The sequence below is a fragment of the Puntigrus tetrazona genome, chromosome 6, assembly GCF_018831695.1.
Source record: "Puntigrus tetrazona isolate hp1 chromosome 6, ASM1883169v1, whole genome shotgun sequence".
Taxonomy (NCBI): Eukaryota; Metazoa; Chordata; class Actinopteri; order Cypriniformes; family Cyprinidae; genus Puntigrus; species Puntigrus tetrazona.
In genome coordinates, this window is record NC_056704.1 from 1270721 (window position 1) to 1287924 (window position 17204).

General features: G+C 37.6%; 1 protein-coding gene across 14 annotated transcripts in view; it reads left to right on the forward strand.

The window, feature by feature from the left end:
• Positions 1 to 662: 662 nt before the first annotated feature.
• The window catches only part of ptprfa (protein tyrosine phosphatase receptor type Fa), a 172969-nt gene continuing 156427 nt past the window's right edge, over positions 663 to 17204 (forward strand). For 6 of the 14 annotated variants that reach the window (XM_043241106.1, XM_043241107.1, XM_043241102.1 and 3 more), the window contains exon 1: positions 664 to 1046. The gene's annotated coding sequence lies outside the window, so the exon portion shown is untranslated. Of the gene's footprint in view, positions 1047 to 17204 lie in introns of all 14 variants that reach the window. The other 8 variants (XM_043241109.1, XM_043241114.1, XM_043241115.1 and 5 more) reach the window with 3 other exon arrangements.

Below are 17204 nucleotides of genomic sequence, written 5' to 3' on the forward strand. Positions count from 1 at the left end.
TTGTTATCGTTTAGCAACTCAATATTTATTTCCATATTTCGGTAGCTGAAAAGCAGTTCTGGTTCTTAAATCTGATTCCAGTTTAAAAGCACTGGGTATTTTAACTGCGTGTATCGCTTTGTATGTGGGTAATTGTTTTAGTCATATTCATGATAATTTTTTTTTGCGGTGTAAATCGTTACGCCAGTAGGTGGCGACAAGCGAGTCATTAAGTGAGTCATTGACTCACTTAAAAACACCGGAGCTTTTTTCGTTGCTGGAGTAAACAGAAATTCAAATATGTATATTTTAGTGTTCGTTTTAGCCTGTCTGTACACTTTTTTATATTTTCAACTAAACTAGATGCCAAAACATCAAGCCTTACTTTCATAAATGAACACCGCGGCGACCAAAACTGAACATACTTAGCAAACACCGCGGAACTTGTGAAAGGTCGTTGTTTTTTTCTTTATAAAATGACATACCGGCAAATAAAAGGCACAAAGCAGTTTGTCTCGACGTGGCTTTCTTTTCTGGGTGGCAACGATGACACAGTTTCTCGGGATGCCCTAGAAAACAGCGTAGGATAACACGAAAATACACCCACACACGTATGCAGGACGCTTCCGGTGTCCGGTGTGGAGAATGAAGCGCATCAGCGCGCGCGTGCGTGCGTGCGTGCGCTTGTGAGCGCGAGACAGACCGAGCGCACATCACCCGGAGCTCGCGAGGGGAGCGCGAAACCTGTCCGCACAGCGCGCGAGGAGGAGAGAGCTCCGCTGCGAAAGACAGTCCCGAAAACGCCAACATTTAATTGTTTATGCTCCACGAAAGCGGACCTTTCACAGGCAGAACGCGTCCTCGAAGGATATATACACCACACTTGAATTTTCCTCTCCGTGCGCGCGCAAGGTGTCTGCGGACGAGAAATACCGGGATTTGAGTCGGGAGCTGCTGAACTGAGGAGGATTTTTATCCCGTTTCACTTCTGAGGAGAAAATAGTCTCGGCTGATGCCAACGACCAGAGAGAATATAGTAACGACACTAACCGATGAGGCGCTGAAGAGTAAGTTGAGTTTTGAACATTTCTGTTACCGTTCACGTGAGTTGTGATGTTAAATGATTTTATTTTATTTGGGAAACCCTGTTGTTCTTCGACCTGTCACTCGACATTCACTGCAAGCCAATTCTTTTAATACCAAGAGTCCCTGTTTTATTTAGAGATGTATTTCTATATTCATATATTTGATTAACATGCCTTATTAGTAGGCTTGTATAGTTTGTTAGCTTTTCAGTTACGAAGACGAGATCGTCTCACGGTCGCATATCAGCACTTGGCGGCACTTGTCAGATCTTTAACTCAAGATTTCGATGAATTAAAAATCTTTAAATCGTTATGGGTACGTTGAGACGTGACCCGTTATAAAACACGCATCTTCTTGGGGCTGTGGTAATCGCGTAATTACAAATGAAGTGCGCATCGCACACATACTTGTTCGCATAGCTGTCGTGGGTCACGTTAAAATGAAAGTGCAAAAGGTGTGGTGATGTGAAGTGTTTCCACGGCTTGTTGGTTATGTGATGAGCTGTCAGTTTGGGAGTCTTGATGAGAGAGACCGGAGGAAATCCGAAGGCTGCAGCACTGAGTCATGGGCAGGTCCGCGCGCTCCATCTCTCCGTTTCCGATCGCGTCTTCTTTTCAGTTCGCGAATGACATTTTCACGCTAAAGAAAGACAGTTTTCGGAGTACGATCGCAATGTTAGTGCTAGTTTAAGTGGAGTAGTAATTGGGAGAGAATGCATACGCGCAACCAAAATCTATGCCTGCTATGAAACAACCGTGTGTAAGAAGACACTGGAGACGCCACCACGTAAAAATAAGACTCGATGACTAATTATCTGAACTAGTTTAAACCTCGGTTTAGGCTGAAAAGAAACGCTCAGGTTGTATTTTCAGCCATTGCATTTATTATTTTCTCCCCTTTGGAGATTTTTGTAGTGTAATTCAGAGGAATGTAATGTCCCTCCTTATTTTGTATACACACCAGCAGTACGCTGTTTATGTCGTGTATATGCATGGCAAGGAACAATCACAGCTATATATAGAAAAATGCAGATTTATTCTTGTAAACGCTTGAGAGAGAAAGAGAGAGATTCATGACACAATGGCAGAAGTGGTCCTGTCCAAAGCTTTTTCCTTTCAGATCTACAGATGTTTTTCCAGTGTTCATGGCGTTGCTCTAACATCATAATACTGGACGCGTACTAATGGAATTATAAAAGAGAAGAGGTTGTCTCATCCGTTTCCAGTGTGCCGTTAATTGCTAAATTAAATGGATTTCTGCAATCACCGTTGCAATGTGACAAATAAAATTGTGCACTTGTTACAAGCTATTTCTTCCAGATTTGAGCCTTAAAACTGGCTTTTGTTGTTGTATTCTGATGCAGCCGTAGTAACTGAGTCATATTAAACCAGTGCATTTAAATGTCACCGCATGAATCATATTTATAAGTTACCTTACAAAACCATTTTTAAGATGACGTTTCCATAGTCTTTTGGAGGAGTAAATAGGCCTTCTATTGAATTTCTAAAATACGTAAATGCATCTCTTCAATGCAGGATTCCCTCTCAGTGTCAGTGTTTATCATGGATGCGCAGCAGGTCTGGACGTCTGTTTTGGACCTCCGGCCTAAGCTGATGGTTTCCAACTCTGGGTGGAGATGTGGAGGCCGCAGCAAATGCCGAGAAAACACAGCTTTAGCTAATTAGATGTTGGAGAGCTGCTCGTCTACTCTATCCAAACAGCATCTCTCTCCTGCTCTCTCTCTTTCAGCAGCTCTGCCCGTGCTCATTCAGGCTCTCCGTGCTGATAAATGATGTGTAATTTCAGTAATGAGTGGGAGTGTAAACATATGTGAAGAGAGGTAGTTTTCCCTCCACCTTTATTTTATGATGTACCACAGTTTCTCCACGCCGTGACAGGGTGATGCAGCAGGTAAAGCACCTCGCAGTAATGGCAAGTGCAGCTGCGCATTGAACATCTATCTCTTCAGTAACGAAGGTGTCTGAAATACGACTTGGGTGACATATCATGAGGTCAGTGTTTGCCCAGATTGAAAACGTGAGTGATGCAGGCGCTGGCTCACGCATCTCATGCTCTGTTTTTTTTTTCTTTCTGAGAACCGGCTTGTGTTTCACATGTTGTATGCAAGTAAACGGTTCATGGGGAATGGGCTAGAGGACTTTAGCGCATTGTATAGCGCGTGGATTGACCAATCTGCAGACCAGTTGTGGCGCTCACATTTCATTCCCGCCACTGCACTATAACAGAGCGGCCAGGGTTTTCAATTACCCTTGCTTTTGTTTGTTGTTCGACCAGAGTCTGGAAGGCAGTCCTTTTGTTTCATCCCAACATAGATCAAGGGCCAGACTCAATCAGCAGGACTTATAGACAGGGACAATAGTCACAAGCTGCTACAAAACAAGCAGAGGACAGCAATCTGTAACAAGTAAATTGGTCTATAATATACGGGCCATTCATATCTTAGGTCTGTTTCACTATGCACACACAGGTGTATTAGTAAAGCAGAAATGTTACCGTAATTGAGCCATTATTTATGTTTACGTGCCCTAAATTTCATCGGAAATTGATTCTGAATTTTTTGTTTATATGAACTCCAAATGTTGCAGTTCAATTCACTGTTTATATGTCCATTACATGTATTCCAAACAAACATTTTTTTTGCATGCAAAACTGGAGACAGCACCACCAGATGTAGCTAGTTATGTCTTCAGCCTTGATGGCGTATCTAAAAGGACACCTGACATTTTCATTAGAAGAGCTTTTTAGCTAAAATGTATCAAAAATGCAGTTTCATCTGACCGGTTTGAAACACGTGATACACATGTTTGTGTAGTGTGTGTAAACAAGCGCATCAAGTCACTGTGCACGCTTACAAGATATTTTCTAAACCTTTTAAGAAAATAGTCAGATTGAAGCATTTATATACTTAATTTGTTTCCACTTAATGAGGTTATTTTAGATCTACAATACCATATTCAATATGATCGTAATTTAATTTTGATCAATCTTAATTAGATGTTTACATGACTTTTCAGTTCGATTGAGCCATCAATCCTACTATAAACTGATTATTTGGGTGCATGTAGATGTAGCTACTGAGAATTATTACAGACTTGATTGTCATAAATCTAATTTACATGAGGATAGTGTCACATTTACATGCAAATCTAATCCAAACTACAAAGTACTTAAATAATTTGCATTCAGAGGCAATGCACCAGCCTCGTTTGACCAGTCATCTCAGATTTTCTTTGAAGGTCTTGAACACATCCTATCACGTTAACCAGAACTGTTTCTGGGTTTTAAACTCTGACACGTGTTTTACTGCATTGACAGTATTACAACATTATTACAGTGGCAGATAGGACAACTCATTATATTTTCTGAAGCTCCGCACGCAAGCCTTAGGATTTAAGGCACAGTTCATGTGTAGAAAAAGGGAATTTCTAGCTATTCACTCAGTTGAAAGGAAAAACAATGATAGATTTCTTGCAGTTCTCACAACTAACAAAACATACATTTCGCCAAGCTACATAGAGGCCAGAGCTACAGTACATCAGAACATAAAATATACAGTAAACAAACTGGTTTTGATACAACACAGCTCTATAACTTTGGACACTAGTGAGCTGTGAGTAATACTGTAAGCTTTTACACGGGAATCTGGGGTGAAGCATTGTTTTGTTTTGTATTTTTACTGGCAAACATTTAACAAGACTTGAAACGTACAATATTTTGCCTTAATCCTCACGCCTGCAGTGGACTTTAGTTGGTCTGCGTGGACAAATAGGCTTGTTTAGTGGAATTTAAGTGTTTCGTTAAAGCTCTGTAATTATTTAGCATATTCCACCCAAAATATATAGCACTTAATAACTTTTTATGTTTTATTAAATACTGCCAATTCATTTAAACAATAAATGATCATATAAAAGTATCATAAGACGTATAATTTAGTCTAAATGTTAAGATTTCTTAGGAAATGCTTACATGCGATCTGTGTACATGCAAATGATCAAGTTCAATACAGTAAAATGAGGTCAAATGGAAATACGGTTTGCAATAATGGCTTTGTTCAGTTTTTATAATGTTTTGTTGTTGTTTTTTTGTTTGAAATGGCTTCATATTCTGCTGTTTATCAAAACAGACAGGTGTAAATTACTTGCAAAAGAGCTAAATGAGCAATCTGAACTAACAGACAGGAAAGCAATGAGCCAAACGACACAAACACTTTTTACATTTATCACTTTCATGCAGACCAGACTTATTTATTAGCTATTAGGGCAGCGTGTGATGAAGTTGTCTCTTTCTCACCCTTGTCTCTGCATCTATTAAAGACTGTGAAGGAACTAAATATACATCTATGTGAGTAGCATTAAGAAGTCTGTTAGAAGAAAAAACAGCTGTTCATCACGCTGAGTCACAATATACTATTTGCTGTTATGTTTACTTTTATAGTTCTAACTGCAGCCATAGTAACATTTCAGTAAACAACAGTCAGATATGTTATTTAAATGCTTTTGACTGAGGTAATGTGATGCAATAAAAAGTAATCATTCGTGATGGACTGCTACATGCTGCAAGCTAAAGTTGTTCCTACCAAGTTTTTCTGCAACTTTTATCATCTTATTGTGAAAACACAGAAGCATTTGTTTTCTAAGACTGTATATACTGTAGGGATATTTTTGGCAATAAAATATTCATTGTGTTTCCAACCTCAGTTTAAGGTGAACGTTTCGATGTGGCTCTTTTAACGTAACATATGATGTTGGTTATAAACAGAATGTTAAAACACAAAGCATGAAACATCTATAGTTTTTGACATGCGTGACGTATGAGCAGTACTTCAGCTGTACGATTGATTAAACGATTCAGCCTCCTAAAGTCAGTACTCTTAGCTCATGTTGGGGCGGGAAGCTTTGTTCTTTCTTTCATGACGTAATTGTCAAAACAGCAACTCTCTATTGAGATAAAACCTCAGAATCCTGTCATAAGGGGCTTATTAAAATGCAGACTGAAGATGACGAAATAATGTTAATGCATTTTTATTTCATCCTGTGTAACTCTTTATAGAAGAAGTATAGACAGGGAAATAATTTTTTTTTCTGCCTACATTGGGAGATCTGCTCACGTTCTGCATATCATTTGTTGTCATGTGAAAGACTGACTGGTGAAAAACACTGTTCTGTCAGGCCCTACTGAACATCTCCCGCAATGCCTCAGCAGACATATATCCCCTCTGCTGTTCCCTTTAATGAAGAACACTTTGCCTACATTTTCTCTCACTTTTTCACAACTTTTCTGTGCATGTGCGGTGAGAGAAACCGTTAAAAAAATCTTTTTTAGACTAACGGCAGGTGTGCTAACAAGGCTGTTGGCACAATAGTGTAGGCATCTTTTTGTTCTAGTTCAGTGATGGTTAGAAAAAAAACTTCTGCAAAACATTTGTGTATTAGTTACAATGCATCAACAATTGCTAAAATATGGTGTTGCTGCTTAATAAATATTTCCTCTCCTAATTTGATAGTTTTCACTTATAGCCTAGATCCTCTGCAGCTGTTTTGCACTTATTTGTGTTTTTTTGGCATTTAATTAGATAGTTTATGTGTATTTCCCTAAGACAATTAGACAATATTATCACTTGAAAAGACTTGTAAATGTCGAACAATAGTACAAAATAAAACTTTTACATATTCTTTAAACATATAAGAAATTAATTAATTAATAGTTAATTGATAAATGGTCATCTAACATCAGGGAAGATGGGTATTAATTTTGTTTGTAAGAATTTATAGATAAAGATCTGATCAGGAAATAAATATTTTTTGGAATAAAAATATTCAACTTGCCATTTATGCTTTATTTTGTCCCAAAGATAACATAACATATTCAAAACAAACAAACAAACAAAAATTTCTCTTGTTAAATTAACAGAACAGCTAATTTAGCCTTTTTCTACCAGATATTCGCTTGAGATTTGACCCATTGCATCCTCAGTGCTGGTTGATTGTAATCCTAGTTCAACAGGAAAAATCATTTTGCTTCGGCTGTCTCTGGATGTTACTATTTCACTGACGTGTACTGATTAAAGCTTTCTGGCCACACATAACGGGAGTCAACATTTGTAAAAGCTGAATAGATGTGGGCTTTGGTAAAAGAAGACATCTTTAACATCCTGTTGATTCAAATTGTATTATGAATATTTGCAGTAATAACCCATAATTATAGGAAATGCTGGTTTGTTTTGATTTGTGGTTGTGAGCAGCAGTAAAATACAGTGCTAGATACAGTGCATATAATGTAGAGATATTAAACATGTGTTGTTTCAGCTATTGCAAAGGCCACATTTTAATTTAGTTTAATTTGATGTGCTAAAACAACTTAATATAAAAACAGAAATAAAAATAAAAACTATAGATGTAATAAATTTAACTAAAAAATGCTAAAAATGACAAAAAAGCACAATAAAATGACTACAACATTCAAATGACAATGAAAACGATATATGAAATAAAAACATTACAAATATTTAATATAAAAACTAACAATGGAATAAAATAACCCGTTTGCTATCAAAGTGTACTGCATTTTTATGCATACAGAGCAATCACTAATGCATTTGCTGATGCTGGGAAGGATCCTATAAATGTGAACATACAGATGACACATAATAAGCCCACTTACACTGAAAATGTAGCATCCACTGAATATACACGACTGCATAACAAGTATTCTGTTCAACCAAATCTTTAGGCATATTAAACACCTCGGTGTCATGTATCTGTGGTGACATTTGCCTAACAGTGTTTCCCTTTGAGGGAACAAAGCGTAGATGGACTGTCTTTTTATCCCGAATCCCAGGCTTGTTGATTAGATTGTCTGAGGCCAAATGAGTGTCGGATGACTTTCATTACAGTTATTAATCCATCAGTTGAGTTTCAAAGGGTCTCGCATGTCTCAAATTAGAACAGACTGCAATACAGCTCAGGCTTGATGTCCTGACTGTTCATATTTGTAGGTGCTCCAAACGAATCGTGAATACACGCGTGTATGAGCGTGTGTGTTTTATGAGCCGTGTCCTTTGAAGGCGATCTGCAAGTGACCAGCCACTCTGTCTTTTTATGGGAGTTTTATGGAGCCTCTCCCAGATGGTGGATAGATAGGTGTTAGATTGTGACTGCTATAATAGGCCACAGGACAAAGTGGTCCATCTCTGGCCTTGACACGCTCTGGGGATTGAAACTCAAGAGTGTATATATATCAAGACACCGCTGGTTAATAAAATATTCCATCATATCTGTCAGCAGGAAAGCTTTTTGTGCTTGAGTCTGAAGTGCCCAAGGCTATCTGTGAAACATGGGTACTGATGAAGTCATTGTTTCTTTAGATGTGATCATTTTAAATCATCAATTTACAGTGCCTACAGTAGCTTTATATCCTGTGAACTGTGAAGTATACAACCATGAACTACACATTTTCACAAAGTATGTAATATAAATATGGCTCGAAAATATATAATATATCATGTCATATTCTTAAACGGTACTGATTGGTCATTGAGTTCATTCGCTCAAAAGATATGTCTGTGGTTGGCTGATCATGAGAATATAAAAAAAAATCTATATATTCAGCTTAATTGAATTAAATTGAATTTTATTTAAAAGAAAGTTAAAGCAGACAGACAGATTTTCTGACAGACTTTATCCACATTTTATTTCATATATCGTGTGTAGGTTAGTTTAGTTCTTCCACGAAATGTTTTATTTCTTGGTACAGAGCTTTGTAGTGCATAAATATATGTATTAAACTGCCAAAAGCAGATCCTTGTAATTGTAATTAAATAGAAAGCAATAATTGCAAATGATCTATCTAGTCTAATGCAAACATATTTTTATAGCATTTTCTGATTTCTGTTATTATTAGTTATCTGCATATATTTGTGTGTGCAAACACAATTATGATGAACAGAGAGAAAAAGGATATGTTTAAGGAAGATATTTCTGCTATTTAATGAGCGAATCCCACAATGCACAGCCTGGTTATGTTTTAATTAACGTGAGTGTGTTGGCACTGAGCAATGGGAAATCGCCCCTCCTCAACCCCTTTATCCCCTCATGTTCTGCAGAACCCTAAACCTGCCCTGCAGGTGAGCATTGATGAAAGAAGCGAATGATTCATGAGCTCACCTGCCTGCCTCCCCCTCCGAGACCCGGCCAACTGCAGGCATTATCAGTAGTAAATGGGTCTGAAAACGCTTCGGCCAGGACAAGACGTACGCCTTGTGATTTATTGGCCATGATGCTGCAAATAGTTAGTCGTGTTACCAGAGGGATATAAGCATTTTCATGGCCACAGTTCAAGTTTATTTCAGACATAAATTCTGGATGACGTGGAAAGGAAAAAAGCCACGGTAAATTTATGACAAGAGAGATGTTGCTTGCAAGCAGCCAGCAGGAAGTGTTGTTTTAACAAACCAAGGACAAGGATGAACGACTGTTTTGTTCTCTTATCTTACGCTTTGTCAAGAGCTTCGTTAAAGATGTTTTCCATGAGCAGAAAAACAAGAACATTTGCTAGAAGACCTTAAAAATAACAGGAGATGGAGCTAAAAGTTGAACTTTGAAGTGAAAACCGAAAGAGTTAGGCTTTCTAGAAAAGAAATGGCATGCACCTGCTGTTTTGATGGCGTTTAGTGCTTTTTGCAGCACAGTTGTTTCATGCACCATGGAGAACAATTAACATTTGAACCTGACACGCTGCAAGCATGTGAAGGGCAGAACAATGGCGAAGGAGCTTTAGCGGCAGTGATCAGTGCATTGTGAATGAAAACATCACTCCAGCTCTCTGGTCCTTCTTTTTGTCTCTCTCTGCTTGTTAATGTTTAGAAACTGTGATCAATGTACGTGATCGATCTCCTGCACAGCTGGCTGGACGGGATCACATTTCCCCTCCACTTTACAGCATGTCTCAAGGGGCGGAAAAGATTTACCTCACATTAGACATGGACACGATGATCCTGTTTACTGGCCGACTGAGCTTTTGTATTAATTATTTACCTCACATTGCGGAACAAATCATATTATCAGAAAGAAAATGCTCGGGACTGTGCTGTGTTTTCGGCGAGGATTGTTTCAAACATTGACGTGCAACCACTGTTGCGCGTTTGTATTTGCATCCATGTTGACCTTGAAACGTCAGCGTGAAATGTGAATTCTTATCATGTATATCTTCTGTATTTGCAGATAGTAGCCAATTCTCCATAGTTCTCTGGACTATATATGTCTGAAAGTTGCTTTAAGTTTAAAAAATATCCTAAATATAAAAAAATATATATATATTTTTTTACTTAAACTTAAAGCAACTTTCAGATAGTTTCAGCTTTGTCCATGAACTGAGCCAGATCTTAGACTTATGAAAAACTCTTTTTTAAACCTCTCACCACAGTTTTGAATTCTGATCTCTCTGTATCACAGTGTTACCAAGAGTTATCATTCACTGACCATACACACAAATACAACACAGGATAAATACTTAAAGTGCCCCTATTATGAATTTTTGACAATGAGTCCCAAGCCGTTTCAGGTTCATGTCAAAAAAACAAAAAACAAAACAATAAAAAAAACATTAGCCCACTTGTTGTTCTTTTTGTGGTTGTCTGAATCGACCAAACCAAGGGGCCTGGAAAAATAAACTGTTGAACAAATTAACAAAAAATGTAAGTGTTTTTTGATCTTGCATGCATGTCGGCCTGATGTTTGGAACTCCCAAAACCAAAATATGAACCTTTTAGATTCCATAATGGGGGCACTTTAAAAGAACAGAGCGTCTTTATTGTAGTCTTAATAGTAGTATCACGGTTAGTACAGTTCCTTCAACTAGACTTACAGAAATTAAGACTTTGTAGACTCAGTCCTGCACATGGTGGTTAAAGTTAAGTGCTTGTGTACGAACGGATCCTTTTGGGCCATCTCTGTAAGTACTGTCTTTAGCTCAAAGTAATTTGTAGTGTGACACAATCATTGTCATCAGAGAAACACCACAGAGAGTCCCAATGAAGAGTAACTTCAAACTGTAGTTTCTCTTGGTCCTTGACAGACTAAACCGCATCCTATATAGATTGAGAATAAACACATTTGCAGCAAATGGATTTTCTTTTGTTTTAGCTAACGAAACAGTGTGCCAATTTGAAATGAAAGGCAATGCCAAGGTCATGGGTTCGGTCCCCAGGGAATGCATAAACAAGTGCTAAACATATATTTTGAATGCAGTTGAAGTCACATACCTGTCAGGTAAAAGCATTACCAAATTAATAAATCTAAATCTGAGCACATTTAAATGTGTTTAAGTTTCTAGGAATGGCAAGATCGTAGGTTTTATTCCCACATTCAGATGCATAAATAAAATTGTATGCACTATAAGTTAATTTGGATAAAAGTGCTGTCTAATGTGCAGATGTAGATATAAATCCCTGTATTAGGTTGTTTGACAAACTTGGAAACAATTTTATTGTAAATAAAAGACGCCAATTATTTGAAATGCAGATTGATTTTATGTTTCTAATGTTTCTATTCAACATCCTGTAGACTTTCATCAGTTTTTCACCAATAAGGGACAAAAGGATTTAATCAGAAACTCACATACAGTATGCCAAGCTCCATTCTGTAGATATTTGTTACTTGTTTTTGTTGTTTCTGCTTTGCATGGACTATAAGCCAATTTGTCTCTACTCCCTGAGATTTGCCGCCTAAATTCTATCAGCAAGCTTTCTGTTTTCATTCTTTATAAAAAGAAGTGAAAAATGTAAGAGCATTCATAATAGATTGGCTGATGGCAACCTTGTGGGAAAGCCTTGACAATATTGTGATCCTATTTCATTTCTGACCTGTTTAGTCACTGAGGAGAGAAGAGAGATGTCATATTTCATCTCTGATTGGACAGGCGTGATTCTGAGTCACCTGTATAACATGACACCCTCTGGCTCCCTTCACCATAAAACATCAGTTGTACACTGTCACCTCTGTAAAGATGTCATTATCTATTCACAGGTCATAATTCCAAGCATCCGGAGTGTTGATGTTAAACCACGTCCTGTCAGAGTTTAAGTGTTGTACCAATCGCAGACCTGCTTTAGGCTGAGTTTTCCACTCCGTGCCCGTGAGGGGAAGTGGCCTGCTGGGTCTGGCCCCACTCAGTTTCAGTGCAATCTGCTACCGCTGTGGGCGGTGAGCCCGTACGCTGACGGAACTGCTTCTGTTATCAAAAGGAGTCTCCGGTTTAGTGAGGCGAATGGTATTGCACTTTGCAGTGTTTCTCATTTAAGTCCTCTTGTCATGCATTACGTACTAAATATTACATTGTCGTGCAACTATTTTGTATGGAAGTGCAACCAAACTTACAACAAGGAGAAATGCATAGGATTTTTTTTTACCAAATGTATGTTGTATTATGTCAGTCCATGTGCTGCTGCCCCCCACTGGCTCATATCCTGAGTGACTGTGAGTGTGTGTAATCCTTTTACTCTATGTGCTATACAACATGAGAGAGGAAAACGAGAAGAGAAGCGCCATAACTGCATAACATTCATGAGTTCATGCCTGAGCGCTTCAGTGATTTCTTGATTTCTTCAGCAAGTGCTTGGTTGTTTGAATCAGATGACAGGTTAAAAGAAACCCCTCAGGTGTTCATGTTAATTGACCCTGGCAATAACCCATGCCGGGATCATTTTTCATGGCAGCACCTTTTAAGGGCTGGAAAATGTGAATATATAGCATGTTTCTCTAGTTTGGCTGTAATTTCAATTACTCAATTGGATATACTGCTTTTTGTTGAGCAAAACTTACTTGCAAGTCTTTGTCTTTTTGGGTATACAGTATAGCGGGGCTTGGAAATGTCAAAGATTTCTTGATTCACATTAACAAGCTCTACATTTGATTTGATTCTCAATGTGATCCAGTATTGATTTATGTGGGCAAATATCAGGGAACACTCACCTGATACATTGTCCTATGAATGTTTTACATACAATAATCAAATGTCAAATGTTTGCACACGTTTAGATTATAGACTGAACTTAATTAATTTTTTATGTCCCTTTTTTTTATGATATAATTATATTTTGCATATTCTTCAAAAGCTGTTTTATTGGTGTCTCTCTTGGTTTAAACACTGATTGAGTGATTACAACCATGACATGATACAGTTCAATAATGTACTGTTTCTTTCAAGATGCCTGCTGATGTTCATTCATGTTACTTTTGTGCTAGAAACAAATAGGAAGACATTATCTTTTATACGTGACAGCTAGTACCGATCCAGCAGTACCGTAAAATAATTCATTAAAGATCCTTAACCAAAATCAATGAAAATGTCATGGAAAAGTCATGAAGATTCACTATGTGCAAAAAGGTGTTGATGTAAGACTTTGTTAGCCTTTATGACGTCTGTCTTTGAGCTAGAGAGAGATTCAGTCACCAGTGCCAGCAGCGTGACCACAGGACAGTCCATATTCTCTTATGACTTCATTTTCAACACATCAGTGCACACTGAACACAGTTGCCTCTCGGCCTGTGAACAGAACGAAGGACGGCTGAATGTTATATATTTAATCTGCTCTTGAGATGCTCTTCATCGAGTCTTTTAAGCCACAGGGCTTCAGCATTCTCCTTCACTCACTGTTTGCGATGCCTCACAGTGATTCCTTTTCATTAATTAAGCATTCTGTTTATCAAAACCATAAAGTAGCCATTAGACATTTCCAAGAGAGCATCTGTTGACTACTTAAAGTTAACCTTAGTGGCTGTAAAAACCTCGATTTCATTTGTTTTTTGCTGAGTAGCCACGCACAGCGTTTCATCTAAAAGAGATTGCCACGCGCCTGCTTGGATGAAAGCGCAGAAATGTCCACTTGAACTCCCCCCATTAATGAGCTAGCGTGTAGCTTGGCAACCTCTGCCCGTGAACTCTCCCGAGGCTGATTTGGTGCAATTAGAAAATTGTTATTTTATTAAGCATAAGATAACAAATCATAAACAACCAGCAGCTCTATGTGCCACGAGGTGCTGTGACCAGGTTAATTTTCTCCCTCTCTTTCTCACGCTTGCTGCAGTGCGTTTAAGTTTCCAGGAATTCTCTGAAGGCGATGACTGTGTTATTCCACGCTTTCATGACATGTGCACGCTGGTTGATGTGTTGAGAAATGAGAGGGTAATGCCGTCCGCCACATGTGCAGTCATATTTTATTTCTCAGCAGAGTTTCCTCGTGCCTTCCTGAATTTCATCACCTCTCAGACTCACACCTGCTGATGATAGCCCACATAAAAGCAACAGCAGGACATGGAAAGCATACAAACATCCTCACAAGTCAAACAGCACTCCAGTCTTTTAACACTGCATCTACTTTTACAAAACTAAGAATTTTAATGAGTGTGTTTATAGTAGTGACTTGTTCTTAATAAGGAGTGGGTCACTGCATGTAATCATTTCATGTTGTCAGACTTTATTTGATAGAAAAATTAACTGATAGCACACCATTTTCAAGGCCAAACTACATTTTTTTGCTTAATTTATTATGACCATTATACTACCATTATCCTTTCTGCAATGTATATATATATATATATATATATATATATATATATATATATATATATATATATATATATATATATATATATATATTTAAGTGTATATATATATATTGTGCAAAGTATGCAAACTGTCTGCATGCATGAAATAACTGATGTACCAGAAAACATTACATGCAAAACTGCATATGCGCATAACTTGACCTTGTATTACTTACAGTACAAATTCCAGATTGACGACAGCAATATCAAGCACAACTTTTTCTTTACTCATTATTTAATGATACTACCAAATATCGCTGTGAAGCACATTTTAATGAGAGTATAATGAGAATAATATGAGGATAATATGACAAAAGCGTAGAATTCTAAAATTCTTTTTATTTAGTATACTATTTTTAAGACCGCATGCATTGTATAATGATGATTCTTATATGAGCCAGTATTCAAGTTCAAGGAAGAGGCCAGTTGTCATCAGCGGGGGTTCATTGATGCGTGCAAATGGTCAAATCAAATTATTTGCGTATGACTTTGTATCTCTGAACTTTTTACTGCATTCTTAGATCTTTGGTTGGCGGTGTTTATAATTACAGAAGGGGAACTTTGATCATGCATTTGGATGCAGCCATTTGTGTGAGTCAACAATATTTTTGGTCCATTTTCCAGGAAGAGAAAGACTAAACTCAGTCAATGTGTATATCTGTTAAAAGTTTGTTTTGTCAACTTTTAGGAGTACACTGGAATAGTACTGTTGATGACCTCACACTGACATGAATATCATTTGAATCTAATTGTTAGCTTGATTATGTAGGTAAATTCATGTTTTTAGCTGTCGTGCATCAACATCTTTGGGGATTTACTGGGATAGTTCACAGAAAAATGTGAACTATCATACGCAAATAATTTGATTTGACCATTTGCACGCATCAATGAACCCCCGCTGATGACAAGTGGCCTCTTCTTTGAACTTGAATACTGGCTCATATAAGAATCATCATTATACAATGCATGCGGTCTAATGTTGTTTAAAAATAGTACACTAAATAAAAAAAAAAACGACATAACTTTCTGTCATCTGTGGATTTTTTTTCCCTACAATGAAAATAAACCATACTTATTGGACTGTATGGACATTTTTTTTTACTGTTCGCTTTCATTAGGAGGAGAAGCTTGGCGGTTCACGCAATGTGTTTATTTTCGGGGTGAGAGCATTCATCAGAGTGAAGCACTGGGAGGAGAAGCATACGGCATCTTTTGAGGACAGCTGGAGGAAGGGGATGCTGGGATACGTAAGCTCGCTATTCTCCTGCTGGTTGACTAGGAGTATTTCCCCGGTGTGGGGCAGGAACATGATTGAGGGGCTCCGGGGGCTTATGAGCACATTAAGACCTCCATCGGTCCATGAGACAGATGGACCATATCTCATGATACCACAGTTGCTGCCTCCCATTTGTTTAATCCACAAAATGATTTATTCAAAGATTTATTTCATGACAAAAGTCTCTTCAGAGATGTAGTTTACAGGTGCGGTACAGATAAAGCAGACTTTATATGAGAGCCTCGGCTGACTTTACACCCACATAAATGTGATACTGGCTGCTTTGGCCTTGATCAGGCTCTTTCTCTGTTGATCGGTAGCCCTTGGACTGAACTGAGGTATCCAACCGAGTGCATTTCACTTTGTGTGTAGAAGCTTTCCTCATGTGTCAGCAACAGTTTAGTGCGCATACACAATCGAGTAGGAGTGTCAAACACACTGAATACTGAATGTGGCCTGTGGGTAAAATACTGTCACTCCACACTAAAAAAAAAACATCTGTGCTTTATTATTATACTGGTTTGATGCATATTTAAGCTACAGCGGAACAGATAAAAGTGGTAGCAGCCTTTCTTTTTAATTATATGCTGCACAAATGGTACATGTTTTCCAGGATCTGTGGATGTGTATGACACAACTGTTTTAATAATAATTATTAAAACAGTTTGACTGAGAAGCTATTGTAAATGCCGTTGTGTTTGTTTGTTTTCGTATTGCATTATTATTATTGATGTTATTGTTGTTGTAATTTTATAATAATTTATAGTTTTTATTACATTGAATTAAACATATACGATTACTCGATAATCCAAATGAATCGCTTTCCAAAGTAAGCATTTTTTGTATACATAATATGTGTGTGTGTACTGTCTATATTTATCATGTTTATATACATGCACACACGTGAAAAATATGCAATATGTATATATTAAATATACTTAAATTATATGAATATAAATATATACATGCAAATGTATATATTTTTATTACAGCATACATTTTGAAAGTATTTACATACTTTCAAAATGTATGCTGTAATAAAAAAACCTAACAAGCACAACCGCACGACTAATTACAACAGAAGATCTGCTTCTCAGTCAAACTCTGTAATTATTATTGAAACAGTTGTGTCATACACATCCACAGATCCTCGAAAGAATGTGTTTGTGCAGCATATAATTAACTCTTTTCCCAGTTACGACACTTCCCTGCCAAGACGAGTAAAAGAATATGATATCTGA